Below are 23,915 nucleotides of genomic sequence, written 5' to 3' on the forward strand. Positions count from 1 at the left end.
GACATACAAAAATGTGACTGTGCATGTCTAGTAGCAAAGTTTAGCATTAAATGTTGTATTCATTTAAAAGTTTATTGCATTATTAATTATCACATAAATGGCTACATTGACCTCAGGTAGATCAATTTATACATACTTGTCAAATCTAGTTAAGTTTTAAGACCATTGCAAAGACAATAAACGTAGGGAAACACATTTTTGAAAATCCCATGTTTTGGCCAGTTTGACTGTTGCAAAAGAAAAGGAAAAGGAATGAGTATTGAATTTCTGTGCCAAATTTAATCCAAAAAGACTGGAAATAGCTGAGAACTTAGAAGCTGAAAAATGTAATTTATAATGGAAATGCTAAATGGACCTTAACTCAGTCATCACAGAGCCAGTGAATGCTGCAGCAACACAGGATATAAATTGAACTTCTGTGTGTGGCAGGCTCATCTAACCATAGCAGAAGGTATACTAATGGCCTAACTTCAACAGCTTGTTATGTAATGAATTGCTAATCCATTATTTATGAAACTTATAATTAAGTCACTTCTAAAAAAAGGACAGATAATCATTAATTTTCATCAAGTAATTTGCTATTGCCTAGCTCAGGATGAAACTATAGACAAGATAAAAGATAAAATTATTCTCACCTTCCATTATTAAAACAGCCTTTCATATGAGAACAGATGATTAAAACATAATAGTTCAGATTCTGACTGTATACCCATTTTTGCTCATGGTGCAAAAAAGTCTGTGTTTTTCATTTTGACAATATTTGTACAAAATTTGTAGAAAATTTTTATATAAAAGGACAGGTACAGACCTTGTCTATCAACTTTTCAGTGTCCATGTTGTGATTCTTTTCAGTACTGTTTACAAACTATGGCATTGACTGACAAACAGAAAAGTTGCCATTTTAAGTTGACCTCATTTTTCTAAAACAAAGCGGCTTTAAGGACAGCTATATAATCAGCCACTGTCAGAAATACAACAAGCTTTGAGAAGCTGGACTTTAAGCTCCAAGATGCACGTAAGTTAATTTTTTTTTTTTTTTTTTTTTTTTTTACATCTGAAGAATTCCAAAATTAGTCTCCAATTTTTATTTATTTATTTATTTATTTATTTATTTTAATCTCAGAAAACAGTATGGTGTTTCTATAAGCTCTGGGTAGGTATACCCTGACATTCTATTTCTATTTTAAAGGGAATGTTTTTGGTTTAGAGGAAATTATAAATCAGTTTTCAAGTAGAGAGATCTGATGGAATCTCTTGAGAGCAACATAAAAGTGTTCTTAGGAACAACAGAGAATCTCGAAGCTTCATTGAATCTGGAAAAACAAACTTAATATGATAGATTGACAAATTCTGCATGAATTACTATTTTCCATGAGGTGTAACATTTCCAATTGAATTGGAGATTTATTTATTTATTTATTTATTTTTAATTTAAACATAAAGAATGGACTAAAAACTGAATCATCTGAATTTATTTCTTTCAAAGCAGAATACATGTATTGCAACATTTTCATGTCTAATGTAATGGATATTGAAATGCTTTTAGCAAACTAAAATTGATAAATAAAGGAGCTCCACTTCAAAGGCCTTGTTGGTCTATCTCAAATCTTTTTAGGTTTAAATTTATCTAGAGAGTTGAAGAACTTAAGTTTGAATCTGACATTTTCAAGAAGTGGTTGAGCACATAAGAGGGACAAAGCTGTACACACTAAGTATACATTTCCAAACTTCACGTATACTGAGGATTAAGTGTGATGTATGTTTACCAGTTTGTCATTTTTCAGTCACCAGAAGTGTGACAATTCATTGTGTTTGCCACTGTCCCTAACTTGGTTCTTCATAGGTCAGTCACAGAACCTTAGTCCAGCAATAGCCTCTGTACCTTGCCCAGACATTAGGTTGTGGATATTTCCATGTTTTCCTCTTTATGTACAGACAATCAGTTCTGCAGTTCTGCTCATCCCCCAAGGCAGAAAGGGAGACAGATAAGGACTAGGTACTTCCAAGTTTATTTTGAATTTTGACATTTACAGCTTGGATGTGGTGCCTGGAAGATTTCTTCTAACACCTGCTTCCTAAAATGGCATTAGAAATTGTGTTTCAGCATCTGAATCTCATTCTCTGTTCCTTTGTGAAAATGAAGTCCTAAACTGTATATGTTTTAAGAAACTATTTTTTATTCTTATGTTACAAGAACATATAATTTTATTAACATAATACATTTTAAAACACATTCTTCATTTTTATTGAATTTTATTTTATTTTTTATTCAAGCCATAAGTAAAATATTTTTTATCTTCTAACACATAAGAAAAATGCTTTGCAAAGAAAAATTGGACTCAGAATAAAAATAGAAAATTAGAATCCTTTACATAAATGTATATAGCCCCTTATTGGTTAAGAGAAGAAGGTGCTGTATGGGTGTTGGTTATTCCATATATGTTGCATGATGGAGATGTTGCTGCTAGAGCACAGAAATGTGTAGCAGAAGTATTGAAATTGATACAAATGAAAGATGAATGGAAATTTGTGAAAATACAGGGAGAAACAGTATCAGAAAGGTTAAAAGAATGACCAATATTGATAATGATTGACATAATTCCCAGTGGCTTTCCTAAAATGTCACTCCAGGCAGTAAAACTGAGGAGCACATTGCTTGTGTTAAGACCAGGAAGGCATGTGATCCCAAAAGACTGCAGCATAAATGACCCATCTGCAGAAGACCCTGTACCGGGAACAAGAGAATGGCAACATTGCAGCAGCATATCATTGATACTATTCCTTTCCTGGTTTCCAGGATCACTTCAAACACATACCTGAAGCAATTTAAAATCTATAAGAAAGCTTATGTCAGAAAAATAAACTTAGACATTTGTAGATAAATGCCACCTTCCTCTTACATTTGGTCTTTTTAGCGTGGGTGGGTGGGTTCAATTTAGTTTCCTACAGTAAAATAATCCAGAAACGAAAGATCAGAAATAAAACTGTAATAGCAGTAAGTCTGAAAAGGAAACTATTTCCTTGTCACGATTTCCTGACAAGGAAATAGTGACTTGTACAAACTGTACTGCTTATATGCAAATGGTGGAGTTGACCAATCTTAAGAACTCTTTGGTTGAATTTGTGACCCTCTTCTATCACATCACTCCAGGCCCTTTGCTTTTCAACTTTGTCTTTTACTACCTCAGGGCTTCTGACAACTCTCTCCCTACTCCATCCTATTATAAATTCCATCCTATTCCTATTATAAAGCCCTAATTACCAGGTCAGATATCTCTCTTGCAGATACCTTTGCCTCACTTAGTAATGTGTATCCCATTTCTCCCAGGCAGATACTGATTGTCAACAAGGGTTGTAGAAACCAAAACCACATCACCAATGACAACTCTGCAAACAATTGTTAACATTCAGTATCAGTCCCTTCCTCTTCCCTTACTTGCAGGATTGAGGAGAACACCACTTAGTCCCCCATGCCCCTGTCTGTCCCAGAGCTCTGTAGTCACTTTTGGCTCACTTCTATTCAACTTTGAGGAATGTGAACCTGTTTTGTAGTTGTGTTGTGGTTTAACCCTGCAGGCAGATAAACACCACACAGATGTTCACTCGGCCCCCTCCAGTGGGGTGGGGGAGTGAATCAGAAAAAAAAAAAAAAAGATGAAAACTCATGGGTTGACATAAGGACAGTTTAATAGGACAGGAAAGGAAAGGTTATTATTATTATTATTATTATTATTATTTTTATTTTTATTTTTATTTTTATTTTTATTTTTATTTTTATTTTTATTTTTATATTTTTATTTTTATTTATTTTTATTTTTATTTTTATTTTTATTTTTATTTTTATTTTTATTTTTATTTTTATTTTTATTATAAAATAAAGTACAAAACAAGTGATGTACAAAGCAATTGATCACCACCTGCTGACAGATGCCCAGCCAGTCCCCTGGCAGTGGCCTCCCCCTTTCCTGGCCAGCTCCCCCCATTTACTGTTCAGCATGACATTGCATGGTATGGAATGTACAATGCATGGTATGGAATGGCCAGTTTGGTCAGCTGTCCTGGTTCTGTCCCCTCCTGGCATCTTGTGCACCCCCATCCTCCTGGCAAGTAGGGTGGTATAACAAGCTGAAAAGTCCTTGACTTAGTGTAAGCACTGCTCAGAAACAACTAAAACATCATTGTGTTATCAGCGTTATTCTCATCCTAAATCCAAAACACATTACTACATGTATATCAGCTACTAACAAGAGAATTAAAAATATCCCAGCCAAAACCAAGACAAGTAGTAAGCTTTTAGATGAATCACAACTATTGGTGCCAGAAGTCCCCATCTTCTATTCTTCATCTTCCCCACAGGTTACATTTACTGTGATGCTATGGATGAGCACTGCTTGTGTCTCCACTGCAGTTGGGGTTCTAGGTTAGAAAAGACATTCTAATCATTAAGTCCAACCACCAACCTGACCGGCCGAGTTCTATCACTAAACCATGTCCCTTTACGATGTGTCTACATGCACCTTAATTACCTCCAGGGATTGGGGTTCCACCACTTCTATGGGCAGCCCTTTCCAATGCGTGACCAAACAGATCTCTTAGAAGATTCTGCCTGTTTCTCTTCCATCTTCTCTGATGCTGAGCAGCCTGCCTGTTCACTTACACCTATAACTCCACCACTTGGCAATGCAACTTTTCAAAGACATAACCTCCCTAAGTGACGGCCATCTCTCTTGTCATTGAAGAGTCCCCAGGCAGTCCTTGCAGTTTGCAACTTACATCCATCATCCAAGCTTTCACCTGGTTTAAAACCTTTTCCTCCTGCAGGGACATTTGTTCCAATACCTGCTGGTTATTTGCAATGTCCAGCAGTTTCTTCTGTTGTACTCAGCAGTTTCTCATTGTCCATTGTTACCTAAACCTCAGGACAGGGCCTAGTCATCTGCTTATATACCGTAGTAATATTAAGTTGAAAGTATACCAGATTCATACACTTCTATGTAAAATATTAATGGCCTCAGAAATTTAAATTAATCTTCTATTTATTCCAGTAAGATCACTTGTTTGATATTAATGTGAATATCAACTTATGAGCCCTATTACGGGCTCTTCATTCACTGCAGTTCAATTTTAACTTTTCATTTTCTTTCAATGGCTTTCACATTATTTAAATCATCAACCAGTACACACACAAATAAGACCAAAAAAAAAAAAAAAATGGCCTTCTTAACACCTGAAATGATCTTTAATAACTTTGTAGTCTCTATACTATTGCTGTTAATGTTAATTTAGTGAACTTTTGGTTAACCATGGAGACTGGAACAAATACACCAAATGTATAATGTTAGTTTTATTTATGCAGAAATCACTCTTTTTGGTCTTTAAATAGTAATGTTAATTTATATTGCTTTTAGCCAATAAACATGGTAAACACCAATACTGTAGTCCCTTCCAATTGCATCATATATATTAATGTACATGCATATATTATATTTACAAATCAATGAGAAAACTTTTTGCTGATTGTTCCTGAATGCTGAAGGCTGACGTTGAAAAAGGAAAAGCAGAAGAATAAAGGAATCTTATTCATGATCATGAAAACTGTAATGACACAATATAAAAAAATGTATTTCGGAGAAACAGTTATATTATAGCACCAAGCCAACTAACTGACTAGCCTTAAATCTATAACTGTTATCAAATTCATCTTGGCTACAGTAAATCAATTCAATATCCTGCTCCTATTATATTTTACTGTTGGCTGGCATATATTTAAAATCCTTACAGAAAAATTTTCATTAACTTTGATTTCACATTGCTAAACTGCATGACACAATGACAGTGATTACTCTAAACGGTGAAATAATCAGTTTATTATTTATTTATTTATTTTCACAATCTCATCTCTATTTTTCCCTAAACCATAGACATATTTTCACTTCTGTTTTAAAGAAAAAAAACCTTCAGCTCAATATGTATATTTGCTATATATAGCAGATACATTAGATACTATATAATATCGGATTAATAAAATCATAATCATTCTGAAGACTGTACAGCAATCTGGTTGGTGAAGCTATCAGGGTCATATCAGTACAGATGGTTCCAGGTGTGCCTTAGATTAAGAGCAGCAGAGAAGATGACAGGAGACGTAGCATAGATGTGGTATTCATCCAAATTGAATACATCGTTCATGCAAACTTGGGCTGCATATCAAGTTCATGTGGATCATTTACTTTTCCTTTGTACTAATACTTTGGTGCAAAGGCCTACACATTTCCCTATACTGAGAACTGCTGTTTGACATATACTTATAAAAACATATTTCTGTCTCTTTCACTGTCCTCTGTCATCTTGGTAGATATCATGGTAGATATGGGCAAGATTTTGGAGAAGAAACATAGGTTGAGAAATATAAGTTCCTGAAAATCACTGATGACATGCAAAACTTTGCCTGTTTTAATATGTAATTAGTACCTCTAGAATAAACACCGTGCTTTAAAAAAATACTGATTCATGATGTCTTTCCTCTTTCCTACAAATACAAATGGAACCAATTCATGTTTATTAGGGAGGTGACCTCTGTAGATCCCACTGTGCTAGAAAGTCCCCATATGAGCTTCCTGGATATAGCAGGATCAATGCTGATAATGATTAGTGATTTCTCCAGATACATACTTAAATATGCTTATAGGACAAAGATAAGATTATCACCAAGCTCAGTTCTTACAATTGACCATACTACTGATAACTGAAGATCAGCACACTGGAAAAATTTACTTATCAAACAAACTTTTCACAATTCCATTTGTGAACTCTCATCAATGTGCTGGAAAGTGGACTTATTTTGACTGCTTTATTTTAGAATCCTTTTGAGACTGCAGACTGGTTTTTAAGGGTCCTTGAAAGTTGTACAAGAAAGGCCTTGGAGAAGTTGTAAAATTGAGTCTTCACTAATCTACCTCTGTTTCCTCTTGCTATATGAAGTTTCTGAGAGGGTTAATTGGAAGATGTGGACTGTCATTATGGTTACTTCACATTTTATGTTTTAGTAATTTACTACATCTGCTTGTAGATACTGACTCTTATAACATCCAGATCATTCTGGGATCAATAGAGGCAGTGCTCACGGAAGATGAGCATTAAAGATTCTTGGTAGGACAATCCCCAAGTACTGGAATTCTTCCAGTTCTTCAGTCCAAAATCCACAATGTTCTGAACTTGTATTTGTGCTACCCAGTATCTCAGTTCTCCTGGAGAACAAGTATATATGCACAGAGGAATGGATGTTTTATGTTTTCTTTCTAGGTTTAAAAGAAGCTAATACATTTGTGTTTGCTTTGTAATTTGTGACTGATGCTTTTGAAAATGTTATGCAGTAAATATATTTATATAAACAGAAATAAATAAGCACCTATGGTGGGAAGTTCATTCCTCCTACAAATAAACTAAAAAAAGTGTAGCTTAAATCTGTGAAATATTCCCAGCAGAATGACGATAGGCCTTAGGCATCGTACACATTGAGCAATGATTGATTTTTTCCAGGTTCATTTTGTCCACTGAAAAAACAGTTTCACAAAAGTGAGAGAGAAAGGGATAGAACAAATAAATAAGCCAGGAAAGAGAAAAGCTGGCAATATTAAAATGCAAGTCAGATCAATGATTAAGTAGAGCCTATGTCTTTCTCAATGGTATTTATGATTATAAGACAGAGTTAAAAATTAAAAACTGTCCTACATCTGTAAAAAATCTTTATTATTTATGTTTTATTCTACAAACAAATCAAGATCAGTACCTGGGGTGTAAGATCCCCAATTATCAAAGTCATATACCTTTTAGGAAGAAGGAAAATCAGCCACTCCAATACATTTTTATTAGCAACACATATCAATAAAGATAACTGCTTTTCATTTGATCTGTTTTTCAGGTTTAATTACCGTTGAATGTTCAAGACAATATTAGAAGTAAATGTTGTCATGTTTAGTTTCATAAACTGAAATCAGATGTTAGCACAAAAGCTTGTAAGCTAACAGTATCAAGTTCTAATAAATGTAGGAAGAACAACAGTAAATTATTTGATTCTGATAATTATGATACCGGGTCCTGTTCTCTAGAGATTTTAAATAGTCTTATTCAGGAAAGAAAAAATACTGACAGTTTATTTCAAAACATGGTTTAGTTCTTGCATGTCAAAAGAAACAGCCCACTTATTTAATTAAAATGATCGAAAAAACATTTAGAAATAAATAAATTCTGTTCTATCCTAAGAAGTCTAGATAATATTATTGTTGTAATTATTTTCCATCTATGGAATATGTGCTTGAACATCAGTACAAGAGAGGAAGCTTGACCAGCTTATGCTAAAATAAATCTGTTGTCTGTTGCAGTTTAAAGCTGATGATGTGTTTTAGATTGCAACCAAAACTATAATCTGAAAGTGTGAGGTATTGCTTTCCTACTTGTTATGATTTCTGTAATTTCTGTCTGGGAGAGAGTTTAATTATACTGCTCTCTGATGAAAGGAGGGTGACTGTTTTCTTTTTCTTTCTGCTACACCTCTATGTTATGTCCAGCATTTGTAGAACTGCTTAAACAATGATTTAATGGTTTGAATAAAGCCTGAAATGTATGTTGGACTTCATAAACTTTCATCTCTTATTTTCAATAATTTCTTCTAATTCTGTTTACAAAATCTTGAATTCTGTTGTTCACTCTGCTTTGTCCTTTCCCCTTACTATAATAAAGCCTTTGTAGGTAAGGAGCTATCCCTCCATCTTCATCATTATTTTAATAGGTGACTACAGGGGAAAAAAAGACTCAGCTAGGTTTTCGTGACTTTTTTGATTTTTATATATATATAAATTTTCCTTTAAATTATAGGAAGGAAACTCTTCAATAAAACACCCAATAACAAAGTTAGTAAATCAACATTAATAGAACAATATGTGTTACTAAATTATAACCTCATTAAAAATAAGAAAGAAAAAGTGGGAAACTTTAACTGCATTAATAATTTCTTTGAATTCAATACAGAAATTTCATATAGGTGTTCCAAAAATTAATGGACAGAACTAATAAAAGGTAGTGATTACACTGACTTTAATGGTTTTGTCAATGGATGTGGCTATATTAAGTACTCATAATAGTTACAAAATTTACTGATAAATAAGGAAAAATACTGATTTACGTTACAACCTATTGACCAAGACTGCCGGGAAAACAAACAAACAAACAAATCTATCACTTGTTCTATAGAACTAGACATGCCCCACCCCCCCCCCCAAAAAAAAAAAAAAAGCTAAATCACTGAAAAGTTGTAAAGAATATTTTTAAAGTGCATTGAAATATTAAACTTATCTACCACATTTCTGTTTAAGTTGCCTTGTTTTCTATTTTCATGAGAACTTGCTGGGAATTCTTAATTACAGAATTACAGTACACAGTTCAAATCAATCGCAATTAAATTGCTTCATATGAAACAAAGTGTTTTATAAAAAATATTAAAAAATATTTATATAAATAAATAAATAAGAATAATATTTTTTTAATGTAGTTGCATCTATTTAACCTGTAAAGTAGAACTCAGATATCAGTCTTCCTTATCTGAAACAGTAGAGAATGCATGTCTTAATACTTGAATGACTTATTTCCCCATACTAAAGACAAGAATTCCCAAATAATTTTCTTTGAAAAATCATCTTAACAACCCTTGATTCTCCTCCTTCCACAATTACCTTCTCCAGTAATATTGGACTGCAGGATTTTCATACTTTCAAATTAAAAGCCAGTAAATAAATTTATAGAAGTTGGAAAAAACAGACAGTCATAGTTTTGCAACCACAGAAATGAGAGAAAAGTCAGAAACTGAAACACGAGATGCATATAACATCTAAAGAGAATAAATTCTGCATCTAAGGTGGAAATTAATAGCAGAATTACATTACTGTAATTTTGTTCAACTTATTTTTAATGATTTTATTCTATATATATATTTTTTTTCAGTGAACGATAGATAACAGCAGTTATTAAAAGTAAATTATTAAAAGTTATTAAAACTTTCTTTAAGTTCCTTTCCTTAAAACTAAACAAATAACTTAAAGGAGATAATATTTCATGATGATAGCAATTTTTTAATTTACAAATAGTTATATTATTCAGGTGGAAGGTAAGGACTCTTTCTGGGAGCAAGAAACCTGTCCTTCCTTAGAATCACAGAATCATATAATGTTAGGGATTGGAAGGGACCTCAAAAGATCATCTAGTCCAATCCCCCTGCCGGAGCAGGATCACCTAGATCACATCACATAGGAACGCGTCCAGGTGGGTTTTGAATGTCTCCAGAGAAAGAGACTCCATAACCCCTTTGGGCAAAGGGGTCACCCTCACCATAAAAAGTTTTGTCTCATATTTAAGCGGAACCTCCTGTATTCCAGCTTGCACTCATTGCTCCTTGTTCTATCATTGGATGTCTGAAGACAAGAATAGCCTGGCTCCATCCTTCTGACACTCACCTTTTCCATATTTATAAACATTAATAAGGTCACCCCTCAGTCTCCTCCAAGCTAAAGAGACCCATCTCCCTCAGCCTTTCCTCGTAAGGGAGTTGAGCCACTCCCTTAATCATCCTAATGGCTCTGCACTGGACCCTCAAGAAGTTCCCTGCCCTTCTTGAACTGAGGGACCCAAAACTGGATGCAATATTCTAGATGTATTCTCACCAGGGAAGAGTAGAGGGGAAAGAGAACCTCTCTCAACCTACTAAGCACACTGCTTCTGATACACCACAGGATGCCATTGGACTTCTTGGCCACAAGGGCACAGTGCTGGCTCATGATCATCCCACTGTCCACCAGGACCCCAAGGTCCCTTTCCTGTATGCTACTCTCCAACAGGACAGTCCCCAACCTATACCTGGAGTTCTTCTGGCCCAAACACAGGACTCTACACTTGCCCTTGTTATATTTCATTGATTTTTTCCCCTCCCAACTCATCTAGGTTTCACTTCTAGGCTTTTCTAGGTGTCGCTGGATGGCAACACAGCCTTCCAGTGTGTTATCCACTCTTCCCAATTTAGTGTCATCAGAAAACTTGCTGACAGTACACTCTATTCACTCATCCAATCATCCATCATCCTTAAAAACAGATAAACTTCTTCAGTTTTATGTGTAAGGATTAATTTTGGAGATGTTGAGACTAGAGTCTTTTAGAGATTTTTTTTTTTTTTTTTTTTTTTTTGAGTATTCAAATGATTTGTCATCCTAATGCCAGTTGTAAAAGACAAGGCATACAGAGAAGGGTATGTCACTGAGTCTTACACCAAGGATGGTTCAATTTGCAGCTGGATTAGAAGACTATGCCTAAAAGGAACAAGAAAACTTGGATAACATTCCTCTCACCACTTAGTCATTTCAGACTTATATGCTGAAAAATGTTAAATTCTTTCAATAACTGTAGATAACTGTAGAATGAGTGCAAAGTGATTGAAGGTTCTGTTGATTTAAACTTTGTAAACTTGACAATTAGATCCCTTTAGAGAATGATCATGAGTAACTGAAATTGCTTCAAATGTTATCTTACTGTGGCTACTGAATTTGCCAGGACATTTGTAGAAGGGAAAAGCAAAAACAAACAAACAAAAAAAACCAAACAACCAAACCAAAATCACCTTCTTTGCTAAGATCTGCTTCTATGGAAAACAGAAGAGCAGAGCAGTGAAAAGAAAGCAAAGGGACAAAACTTTCACAGTAGAAAGAGTGAGCTACTTCTGATCTTTTTCAGGAAGTAACTAAAAGGGGAAAAAAAGGCATGGAATACACCAAGTGGATATCCACTATAGGAAAATGGGTACAAATAGTTAAATTCCTTCTCTTGTGATAATCAGTCTGTTACAAACTACAGACTGAATCTTACCAGGCCCAAAGAGATTATTCTGCCTCCGATGTATAGCTTTCTACTTACTCAAGGATTCAGTGGATTTATTTATTTATTTGTTTGCTTATTTATTTATTTATTTAGATAGTGTTCTTTCATATTGTGCATTGTGCTTTTGGCTCTTTTACTAACCTTTGAATTTGTGTTTTCTGTCAGAAAGTATGATCTGAAATCGGTTTAAATAGTTATGTACTTGTAATTATTTTGGGTCTCAAGGCCTTGGCTCTTTTCTGAATTGTGGTGTGTCTGACTTGAGGTACATGCTTTCTGGTTTTGTTCCTTCTTCATTTCATGGTATTTACAGATAGTGAACACCTCATAAATAATGTGAAGACCTTGCCTACAGGCAACACTAGCCACATTAGAGAGTGCAGTATTGGTTTCTGCAAGAGATAAATGAGCTGCCAAAACTTCTTAACTTTTGGATACATGTGGTGTATTCTTGTTTCATTAGAATCTGGAAACAGCAGCATCACAGATTACTTTGTGACTGTATATTTCTTTCAAAATATTTTGAAAATTTAAACAGAATGTGACACATGCTATGACAAGTCTGTCTGTCTGCCTATCTATCTATCTATCTATCTATCTATCTATCTATCTATCTATTTTATGGCCAATCTATTATTGCCTGACCAATCTGGTGGCTTTCTATGATGTAGTGACTGCATCGGTTGACAAAGGAAAACCTACTGATGTCATCTACCTGGACTTCTGCAAGGCCTTTGACAAGGTCCCATGTGACATCCTGGTCTCCAAACTGGAGAGATATGGATATGATGGGTGGAACATTCAGTGGAAAAGAAGTGGTGGTCAATGGCTCTATGTCCAAATGAAGGCTGGTGACAAGTGGTGTATCACAGGGATCTGTTTGGGGACTGGTACTGTTTAAAATATTTATCAATGACATAGACAGTGTGATTGATTGCACCTTCAGATAACACCAAGCTGAGTGGTACAGCTGATACATCAGAAGGAAGGGATGACATCCAAAGGGACCTGAACAAGCTTGAGAAGTGGGCTCACATGAACCTAATAAGGTTCAAGAAGTATAAGTGCAAGATGAAGCACCTGGTCTGGGGCAATCTCAGGCAGGAGCACAGACTGGGAGAAGAACACATTGAGAACAGTCCTGCGGAGAAGGACTTGAGGGTTCTGGTGGATGAAAAGCTTGACATGAGCTGTCAGTGTGTGCTTGCTGCCCAGAGGGCCAACTGCACCTTGGGCTGCATTGAAAAAGGAGTGTCCAGCATGTCAAGGGAGGTGATTGTTCCCCTCTACTCTGCCCTCATGAGGCCCCACTTGGAGTACTGCATCCAGGTCTGCGGACCCCAGCACAAGAAGGTTGTGGATCTATTAGAGAGGGTCCAGAAGAGGACCACAAAGATGATCAGGAGACTGGAGCACCTCTCCCATGAAGAAAGGTTGAGAGAGCTGGGGCTGCTCAACGTACAGAAGAGAAGGCTCTGGGGTGACCTCACTGCAACCTTTCAGTACTTAAAGAACAGAGAGCAACTTTTCACTCAGTCAGATAATACTACAAGGGGGAATGGTTTTAAACTAAAAGAGGGGAGGTTTAGATTAGAGGTTAGGAGGAAATTTTACACTCAGAGGAAGGTGAGGCACTGGAACAGGTTACCCAGAGAGATTATGGATGCCCCATCCCTGGAGGTGTTCAAGACCAGGTTATATGAGGCCCTGAGCAATGTGATCTAGTAGGTAGTGTCCCTGCCAGAGGGTTTATCTTTGAAGATGGTGCATAAGAAAATCTTCACAGGTATCTGGCTGTCACTTTAAACACCACTCTAGGGGGTGCACAAGTTGCTGTGAGAGGACAGAACCAGGACAGCTGACCCAAGCTGGCTAAAGGGATATTCCATACCATATGATGTATGGTATGTAATTAATTAATATGGGGTGGCTGGCCAGGGTGGGGGGACTGCTACTTAGGGATGGGATGGGCATTGGTCATTGGGTGGTGAACAATTGCACTGTGCATCACTTGTTTTGTACTTTATTATTATTATTATCAGCATCAGCATTATGAAAGGCAAGTCCTGCCTGACTAACCTCATCTCCTTCTATGACCAGGCAACCCAACTGGTGGATGAGGGAAAGCCTGTTGATGTAGTCTACCTAGGCTTCAGCAAGGCCTTTGACATGGTCTCCCATAGTATTCTCTTGGGGAAACTGGCATCCCATGGCTTGGACAGGTACACTCTTTGCTGGGTTAAAAACTGGCTGGACTTCACAACCTGTCTGGGCAACCTGTGCCATTACTTGGTAAGTCACACAGTAAAAAAGCATTTCCTGTTGTGCAGAGGGAACTTCCTGTGTTTCATTTTGTAACCATTGCCTTTGTCATGTCACAGCACTGAAATGGCTCCATTTCTTTGTGCTCTTCCTTCAGATATTTATAGACATTGACAAGATCCAACCCCCAAGCCTCATTTTCTACTGTCTGAACAGTTGCAGTTCTCTCAGTCTCTCCTTCTAAGACAGATATTCCAGTCCCCTGATCGTCTTAGTAGCCTTCCACTGGACTCTTTCCAATATATCCAGGTCTCTCTTGTACTGGGGGCTCAGAACTGGACACAACACTCCAGGCATGACCTCAACAATGCTGAGTAGAGTGGTAGGATCACTTCAAGACATTCTCATGTGGCTGGTAGGTCTAACATAAAACCTACAAGAAACCCACAACATTTTCAATTGGCAGCTAGAGATTGGGTGAGATAGTGTATGACATCTAAAATGGCCCCAGAAATATTTATTTAGGAAACTGAACCAAGTCCTACATCTCTGTTTTTTGGATGTCCACAGGACCTAAAGATACCACTGTGCAGAGATCTCCATTTAGATGTCATAATCTCAAGTGCTATACTATTCCTAGTAGAGAAGTTTGAAGCTAGATTAAGTATATATCACATTAGACTGTGCAAGATACAAACTGACATTATTTTGCTCTTGCAAATCTTCCTGCAGAGAGGAAAAGGAATGATTATTGTGTTACCTTGTGTTAACGGCTGTCCTCATAACTTGTCAGAAGCTGTCCCACAACATAGTTTTATTTTCTTATCAACAAAAAACAATAATAAAAAACAAAGGGACATATGTTAGGAAATAATTACAACTTTCTATGACCAAAAAACTTGTACTTGTTATCTTAATTGATGCTCCAAGATTTTATTATAAGAGCATAACCTTAATTCTGTGTAATTCCATCCATACAATAAAGGACTGTTGTCAAAGGTGTCACTAAAACTGTTTAACCTCTCTAAGTGTGTTTTGCAAGATGTAGTGATTGGGGGTTTGAATTTTAATGTGCTATGTTTTGTTTGGTGTGTGTATGTGTAGGTTTGTTTGTTTTCTAGAAAAATAATATTCTGAATCAAGAATGAAATAGCAAATGAATTCAATACTGAGATTCCTCAGTATTTAATGATGAAATATATACCTTTAAACAAAATTGCACTTGTAGGACATGCGCTAAGTAATAGCAGTTAAACTCTACCAGTACACTGTTGCCAGTGGGGTATGTTGCCATGACATTGCAGCTCTAAGAATTGTATCAGTAGTATTGCAGCAGTCTTGGAGATTTTTCTGTCTCTGTCTGGCTTTGGAGACATCTAATTTCCCAGACAGTGTGAGTCACACTGCTCAAATGTCTGCAATGCCATTGATAACATGGAAATGCCATGAATGTCATGGAAATGTGCTTCTCAGGCTGGGACTCCTGGGGCTTTCAGGGCCTCAGAGCCAAGAGTACAATTTCACCTAAGCTTCCAGCCCTGTGTGCTTTCCAGGCTCCCTGTTCCCTCAGCAATCTCTGTAAGAAAAGAAAGGGAAGCTGCAGAATGTGTAAGTTGGAATTATGTGCTCTGCACCCCTAAAAACTGAGAAATGGCAGGAATGGATTCCACCTACATAGTTTTATTTTCTCTGAGAAATTTCTAGTAGTCATAATTGATCAAAAAGAAAATTTGCTTTATACTATTGAAAATAACTTTTAGAAGCAACTAAAATGGTGAAAGAAAGGTTAAAAGTTCTTGCTTATACCCTCCATTTTCACTCTTGAATTTATCTTTGAACTTATAAATGATGGAAATTTTCCAGAAAATTTTCCCATCAAGGCTACTGTGAATCATTCCATCTAATGGAATGGTTAAAAAATTGGAAAATTCTCTCTGGCACTCTAAAAGTAATACTTTATAAAGAGATAATTGTTCATGAAATTATAGGATGCCAAAGGATTTTGCACTTTGGAAGTTGAAGATTTTCCTTGACTTGGAGTAATATGTAGTTTGTCCTGGGGGAAGAGTCTTATTCCATACTGTTAAGAAAAAATATGCTTCTAACTGTTTAAAACTGTACACAAAAGTCATAGTGTCAAGCAAAGTGTCATATAAATGAAATTTAAACCCAAAACTTGGATATAATTTCTCTTGCAAGACTGGGACATAAATTGACTCTAAAATTCAGAAATTCTCTTCCTCCATAGTACACAAATTTAAACAAGTGTCTTCTAAATCCAAACTCTGATATGTTTGATGGTATCTCACATTCTCCGTGGTATATTGTTCTAGTTTTGCCATTAAAATCTTTAAGGAGAGGTGATATTTGTCCTCTCTTGATAAAATACCAAGCACAGTAGGCACACTTAGAAGCTGAGGTAAAGATTTCTATCCATTTTCTTTCTTCAGTAATCATTACTTTCTCTTCATTTCTAGCACTACATCCAATCAAAAGGCAGACACCTGTTTTTCAGCTTTTCTTCATCTAGCTTATAACTACTCTGGAATCATTTGCAACCGATGGCATATCATCTTATACTGTGAGGTAAGTAATTAGCAATTCTAATCAGAAACGGAACTAGAAGCAGAAAGCTACACTCCCACAATAAATATGCCTGATAATTTGTGAAAACCAGGGCATGCAGCACTTAACAGATAAATGTAGTTAAAAGGCAAAATATGTATTTGTGCCATTTGGAACAAAACCCATCTTATTATGGAGAAAGTCAACCACCCACAATTCTGATAATAGGACCATTTTCTCTGTTTGAAGTTATTTACTGAATCCATTAAGACAGAAGAAATTCTGCAGAATTTAATAATAAAAATTATTTTTTTATTTTTTTAATTAATGTAATAAAAAATTTCTATTACATATACACACCCTCACTTAGTAAGTTAATAGTAATAATCCTTTAACCTTGTTCTGGAAAACAAAATAAATAAAATAGTTGCAGGCCAGATCATAGGAGGAAATCTGTGAGACTCTTGATCAACCCTATTTCTTTTCAATACAGTTAAAGACCTTAATTGTATTTTGTTTCTATTGAACAGATGTTTTCCATGAATGGCTACAATGATGTACACGATTTATTTCTCTCAAATAAATTCAGGATGCAAGTAATTTTCATAATTTCCTCTATTTTGCATTATATTATGTTTGTTTGTTACAAAATATTTTAGTCACTATTGGTCTAAGTGACTGATTTCATCAGTCAGATGATGAAGGTAGCTGGCCAAGAAATCCTGCAGGATTTAATAAAAATACTAATAAACACTACTCCCGGAGGGAGAATTCTTTAATTCCATGGCTAATAGAAACAAAGGACCATTTAGAAAAAAAAAAAAAAAAAAAAGAAAAAGAAAAAAAAGTTTAAAAGATCCCTGGGGATCATTCAGGACAACCTGCTGTTCAGAGCAGTGTTGGCTTCTAAGTTAGACCAGGCTGCTCTATCTTACCAAATCAAAGGTAACTATTCTACAACCACTCTGAACTGCTTGCTCCAGTGCATTCCCAGTGCAAAGAGTTTTTTTTCTTTTGTTCAGTCAGGATTTCCCTGGTTTATGACCATTGCATCTTGCCATTCAATGTGCACTACTGACAGAAGTCTGTCTTGTTCTTTCTACAGTCACCCTTCAGTGGAATTCTGCAGCAAGACCAAATAAAATAATGTCCTTCAGCCTCAAAGTGTATATAGTCCTTGTTTCTGCCCCCTAATCATCACAATGACTTGCTCCACCTTATTGTGCACTCTGGAACATAAATTTCATGGAAAAAAAAATCACTTCCCTTAACTTTTTAGAATCATAGAATGGTCTGTGTTGGAAGGGACCTTAAAGATCCCTAGTTCCAAGCCCTCTGGCAGGGATACTTTCCACTAGACCAGGTCACTCAAAGACCCATCCAACCTGGCCTTAAATACTTCAAGGGACGTGGCATCAGCTTCTCTGGGCAACCTCTTTCAGTGTCTTACCACCCTCAGAGTAAAGAATTCCTTCCTAACATCTAATCTAAATCACCCCTGCTTTAGTTTAAAGCTATTATCTCTTGTCCTATCTCTTCACTCCCTGATAAAAAATCACTCTTGGTCTTTTGTATAAGCCCTCTTGAAGTACTGAAAGGCCCCAATGAGGTCTCTCTGGAACCTTGTCTTCTCCAGGCTCAACAAACTCAACTGTCTCAGCCTATCTTCCTTCAAAGCAGAGGTCCTCCAGCCCTCTGATCATCCTCATGGCCCTCCTCTGGATTTGCTCCAACAGGTCCTTTGTGTACTGTGGACCCCTGAGCTGAAAGCTGGACTTCAGACTCTCATAAGAGTGGAGTAGAGGGGGAGAATCACCTCCCTTGACCTGTTGGTCAAGGGAGCCACCCAGCCTCTATTTGTGCTTGGGATTGCTCTGACCCAGGTGCAGGAACTTGCACGTGGCCTTGTTGTACTTCATGAGGATCGCACATGCCCTCCTCCCAAGCCTGTCAAGGTCTCTTTGAATGGCATCACTCAAGCCTGTCAAGGTCTCTTTGAATAGCATCACTTCCCTTTAGCAAGTTGACTGCACCACACAGCTATGTGTCATCAACAAACTTGCTAAGGCTGCACTCAGTCCCACTGTCCATGTCACCAACAAAGATGCTTTGCTATGCTGTGCAATGCTTTGACTGATAACCCTATATGGTTATATATAAAGTTTATCGTGAGGTTTATCACATCTTCAGCAGCTGAAGCATGGTCACCTTGCTGTTTGACAGGCCCCGGTTCCCTTTTCCTTGTTCAATCAAGCTTTGTATATCCTCACTAAATTCCTTTTTAGGGTGTGACCATGTTGTGTCATGTGTCATTATATGAATTACAGATATTCCTATAGGTATTATAGGAATTCAGAGCTATATCACAGAACTGGGGAAGTTTAGAACAGACCAATAAGTAAAGAATAAAAAGATCAGATCAAACTACCTACCGCTTCTCTTCTTTCTTCCTCTCTCTCTCTCTCTCTTTTTTTTTTTTTTTTCCCTGCATTTCCCTTCATTCCTATTTGCTAAGACATAGAGCTTTTACAGAGTTTAGATTATATGGTAAGGTTAAGTCATGTTTTTCCTTCTTGCTCATTATTATACATTGCTTTTTATGGATGAATATATTTTAAATGGGTGAAGTAACTCGTCACAATAAAATTCACATAATTACTCCTTTTGTATCTCCCCTGACCAAAAGCCTCTTAAAGGAGTTGCAGACAATGTCTATATGTTTCATCAATGACTCAGCTCACATCCTAAGATACACTCTTACCTTAGTCTGCCCAGTCTGTGTTTATGACACTAATAACATCAGTAAGAATACTTAACAATAATACAATCCACTTGCTGGATGATGGTATGAGTCAGCAGCTGGGCTTGGGAACTTCAGATGACTCAAGCTTATACAAAATGGTTGATGATGCATGCATGACTATGCTTTTCAGAATAAACCAATAAATAAGAAAGTTAATAGGCAATTCAAGGGCTTGTTGCATCACTGCTGCAAATACTGCCAACCAGATATAAGGAAGGCACAAATGATGATATGGACTACAGCAATGATATTCCTGCCAAACACTTGAGTACAGTGGTATACAATTGCTCTCAGTGGCAAGACAAAGAAGAAACAGTATTCATAGCTGTCTTTATAGGCTGCTATGAGCTGATACTGCTGCCATTCAATATAATACATTTTATTCCAATATTTTAGCTATTCTACCTGGCACTTCTGGTGGTTGGTAATTTCACAATATAAGTAAGGCCAAAGCAGTGTGCATATATTTATACAGGTTATTAAATCATCCTAGTGTGATCAGAGGTGGAGTGTGACTGGTACTCACTGTCATGTGCATAAGCTTTTTAAAGGTGATCGTTTCATCTTTTTTTTTTTTCTTTCTGTTTTTCTTCTGACTTTCCTTCATCCCAAGATACAGATTTTCTACATTAGCTGCAGTTGTAGCTCCCTCTAACGCATACTGGGTCTGATATTTTTCTATGAAGCCGTGCATGTAACATCAAGGTATCCTGTGCTCTCACACCGAAGTCTAAGAGGACAAGAGTCATTTACCAAATGTGAGGTTCATTTGGCATCTGTTTCAGCCAATGAAGTTAATAAGGCACTTTGGGGACATATTTTCTTCTAAAGTAGATATCTAAAATAAGTCAAATGCCTGATGGCCTGGTGTTGTTTATTTTTTTCTCATTTACTATAAACTAAGCTTAAACTAATCAAGATACAGATACCTACACAGTAAATACCTAACTACCTGAGATGAAGTTCACTCCACATCTGTGACCACTAGTGAATTTATTTAGATTTTAAAGTGATTGAAGATAAGAACCTACATTCTCAACAATATTCTTATTTTATGAAATGCATTGGTTCCTGTTCCTTTTTTATTTTTTTCAAACAGTTGTTGGGGAAGCATAAAGCTTTACAGTGAAATGCTGACATGCTGACTCTTCTGAATTGAATGAGATTTTTTCACTAATTTTAAAGGTGTGAAGTGTCTTATTCTATTTTTAATTAAATCTTGCATGGTTGTCAAGAGCTGGGCCATGTGGGTGTTCAGTGTTATACTTTGTATTTGGCAACAGTACACATCTATACTGTAAGTGCAAAAAAGTGTGAGGCAGTAGAAAATAATTCCCCAATAATCTCTGGATTTTTTTTATTATCATTATTCCCATCCCCTAATAATAATAATAATAATAATAATAATAATAATAATAATAATAATAATAATAATAATAGCCACATGATTTTATTTTTTTTTTCTGTTTTTCTCACCCCATGGTTACTCCACCTTGAGATTGCTTTCTTGCAAAGACGTAGAGGAATGACAGTACAGCCTTATTTCAATTTTTATTATCTTCCTGTAATTTTAAATGAGAATTTAAATCCCTAAATGTCAGATTTCAGGATATATTTAGATAAGGTTAATGATCTAGTCTGGAGTTCTTTTCTAATGTGTATGAAAGCAGTGAAGAGCAGCTATTGTGCCCTGTTCCCAGAACCACTGTTGCAACTGGACCTCCAGTTACTTCAAAAGCAACAAAGGTCCTTCGGGGGCATATTATTATAAGTCACTGACAGAACAGCAGAACAGCTGATGCACCAATTTTACATATGACAAATGGCTATGATAATTTTTTAATGTGTCTATTCCAAAACCCCATCATCCTGGTTTACTTTATTCCTGTAAGGGAAACAAAGACAGAACAAGGACTTAAGGGGTTAAAGGAGGACCTCTCTAGTCTCTCCTCTAGTGCACAAGGGAACTGTGACTGTCCAGCAGCCCTAGATAAAGAAACAGAGAAACAGAGGTCTCAGACACATGGGTGTATGAGTGCCTAATAATAAGTAGTATTAACTGCATTTCAGACCTGACTTGCTGCACAACTGTACCTATTACAGTTTATTAATAAAGGAAGACTAAGCTGTTATCTATGCCTGTTGTCATCCATGTCTGTTTTCTTGCAAATCTGCCTGATGCATACGATTATTTCATTTTATATATGTCTGGCACATGTCAGTATTTAAGAACTTTATGAGTGCACTGTATTTAAACTGCATTTTGTCAAGCCAGGTTTAGAAGCACTGTTTAAGCAGACTACAGACATAAAACAAAACCATTCTTCTGCACTGCTTGAACAGACAAGCAAATATAAAAAATATTTATAGCTAACCAAACAAAACCAAAGTGGCAAAGGCAAATGTTATGTTCGCATGTGTCTTATAGGCTTTTTTGACTCAAAACTACCTTTTTCAGCAATGCTGGTAAGTGTCCTCTTTCAAATGGAAATGTGTATCTGAAAAGATTTCCTGAAGGTACTTTAAGGTATGACCTTTATTTCTCAGATTGAGAGGAAGCTACTCTGGCTACATACCAATAAAGCTACTTGCACTGAATAGGAGGACACTTAAATGGGATAGGTGGATTCTGCATGGAAGTCTCCTTTGTTCTGAGTGAGACTTCTAAACTAAGGTGGTAAGAACCCAAGGACAGAACTCTGCTGGTGGTTATCAGTTAAGAAGCCCAGGCTTTACTGTGGTGCTTTTGGAGACAGATCTGTGGGTGTGGAGTTGCACAGGTGATACAAGTAGTTGAGCATATGATTTATAAATTACAATGAGATACAACGAACTGCTATGCAACCACGGCTATTAGGCAAAACTTCTCTTATCAGCACAAGATTTCTAAGATCAGTGCATTCTGGTATGCTAGAGGGAAAACTATCAAGCTCTTTTGCAGCAGTTCATTGATATAGAGCTCTAAAGTCAAGATTTCTATTGAAATGAAATCTCTGAAAGCTTTTCTTACACTGATGGATAAAGAATGTATAAAGAGCACACTCAGAGAAGCCAATGTCATAGTACAAAAGAAAAAATAGCTTTTTTTTTTTTTTAATATATATAACTGTTCAGATAACTTGGAAGTTTAACACAATGAAAGTCTTAATAGGGAAGAAATATGGAAATATGAAGTTATCTCATGCTGAAGTATTGTTAGAAGAAGGTGGTCCATTAGTGGAAAGAAGCAGAAAAGACTACATTCTCTTTATAAATAAACTCTAAGGAAGCCTAACATGAAATTGCCACAGTGGTAACTGTGCTGTATAACCTCACATTTAAATTTGTCTTGTTACCACAGGAAAGGAAGATGATAAATATAATGTCATTTTCACAAAGATATTTACAAGAAATCTATATGAATACAGACACTGGTCTGAGTACATTTGGCTTTTGTACCGAGCAAGGCAGTCAGAACTGCAACAAAGAATAGAACTAACTGAATATGTGTTACAAAGATAGTCAATACAGTTTCTGTAGAATGAAGTCCCACAAATTTTTCAGAGGTCTTTAGTAACATCGATGAACTTGTCAGAAGAGTTTGTAATACTATATGTGGATTTCCAAAATGCTTTTGACAAGCTCATTTGGGAAAGAGGAACAGTCTTGTCACAGATAAATATTTAACTGAAAGACAGGAAACAAAGGCAGAAAAAGAGATCAAACCCTGCAGTAGATATTGTAGTTAATGTTAAGAATCATATGGGGGCTTGCATTGGACCTAGGTTGCTCATTCTATTCACGAACTGCCCATAGCAGGCATGAGGAGTAAACGACAGTGCTGGATGAAGATGCATAATTATATGGGCTACTCAAAACTAACACAGACTGTGAATACCTGAGAATTTGAATCATGAGACTGATTGGTAATGAAATAAATTGAAAAATATAATAAATGTGAAATCCATATATAAAAGCAATTTTACATAGAGAAAAGTAATCTTAACTAAACATATACCACAGGAGGCTAAAAATTAGCTACTATTTTGCAGGTACTCTATGCCCATGACATTGAATCCTTGTGAAAACATCACAGCAATGCTCAAAGATGTAAACTGAATCTTAGAATTTACTAGAAAAAGAAGTGTTGTGGTTTAACCCAGATGGCAGGGAAGCACCACACAGCTGTTCGCTCACCTTCCCTGTGGATATCAGTAATATATGTATATAGGCATGTCTACATGCAATATAATGATAAAAAGTCAGTACAACTTATACAGTCTACGTAAATATCTGTTTTAAAGCAGGAACTTGGTAAAAATTTGGTAGGAAAAGGTTGGTTATCATTTCTCATGCTACAAGAAGTAGAGAGCACTTAATTTCTTAATAA

This window comes from Anas acuta, chromosome 3 (assembly GCF_963932015.1).
Source record: "Anas acuta chromosome 3, bAnaAcu1.1, whole genome shotgun sequence".
Classification (NCBI taxonomy): domain Eukaryota; kingdom Metazoa; phylum Chordata; class Aves; order Anseriformes; family Anatidae; genus Anas; species Anas acuta.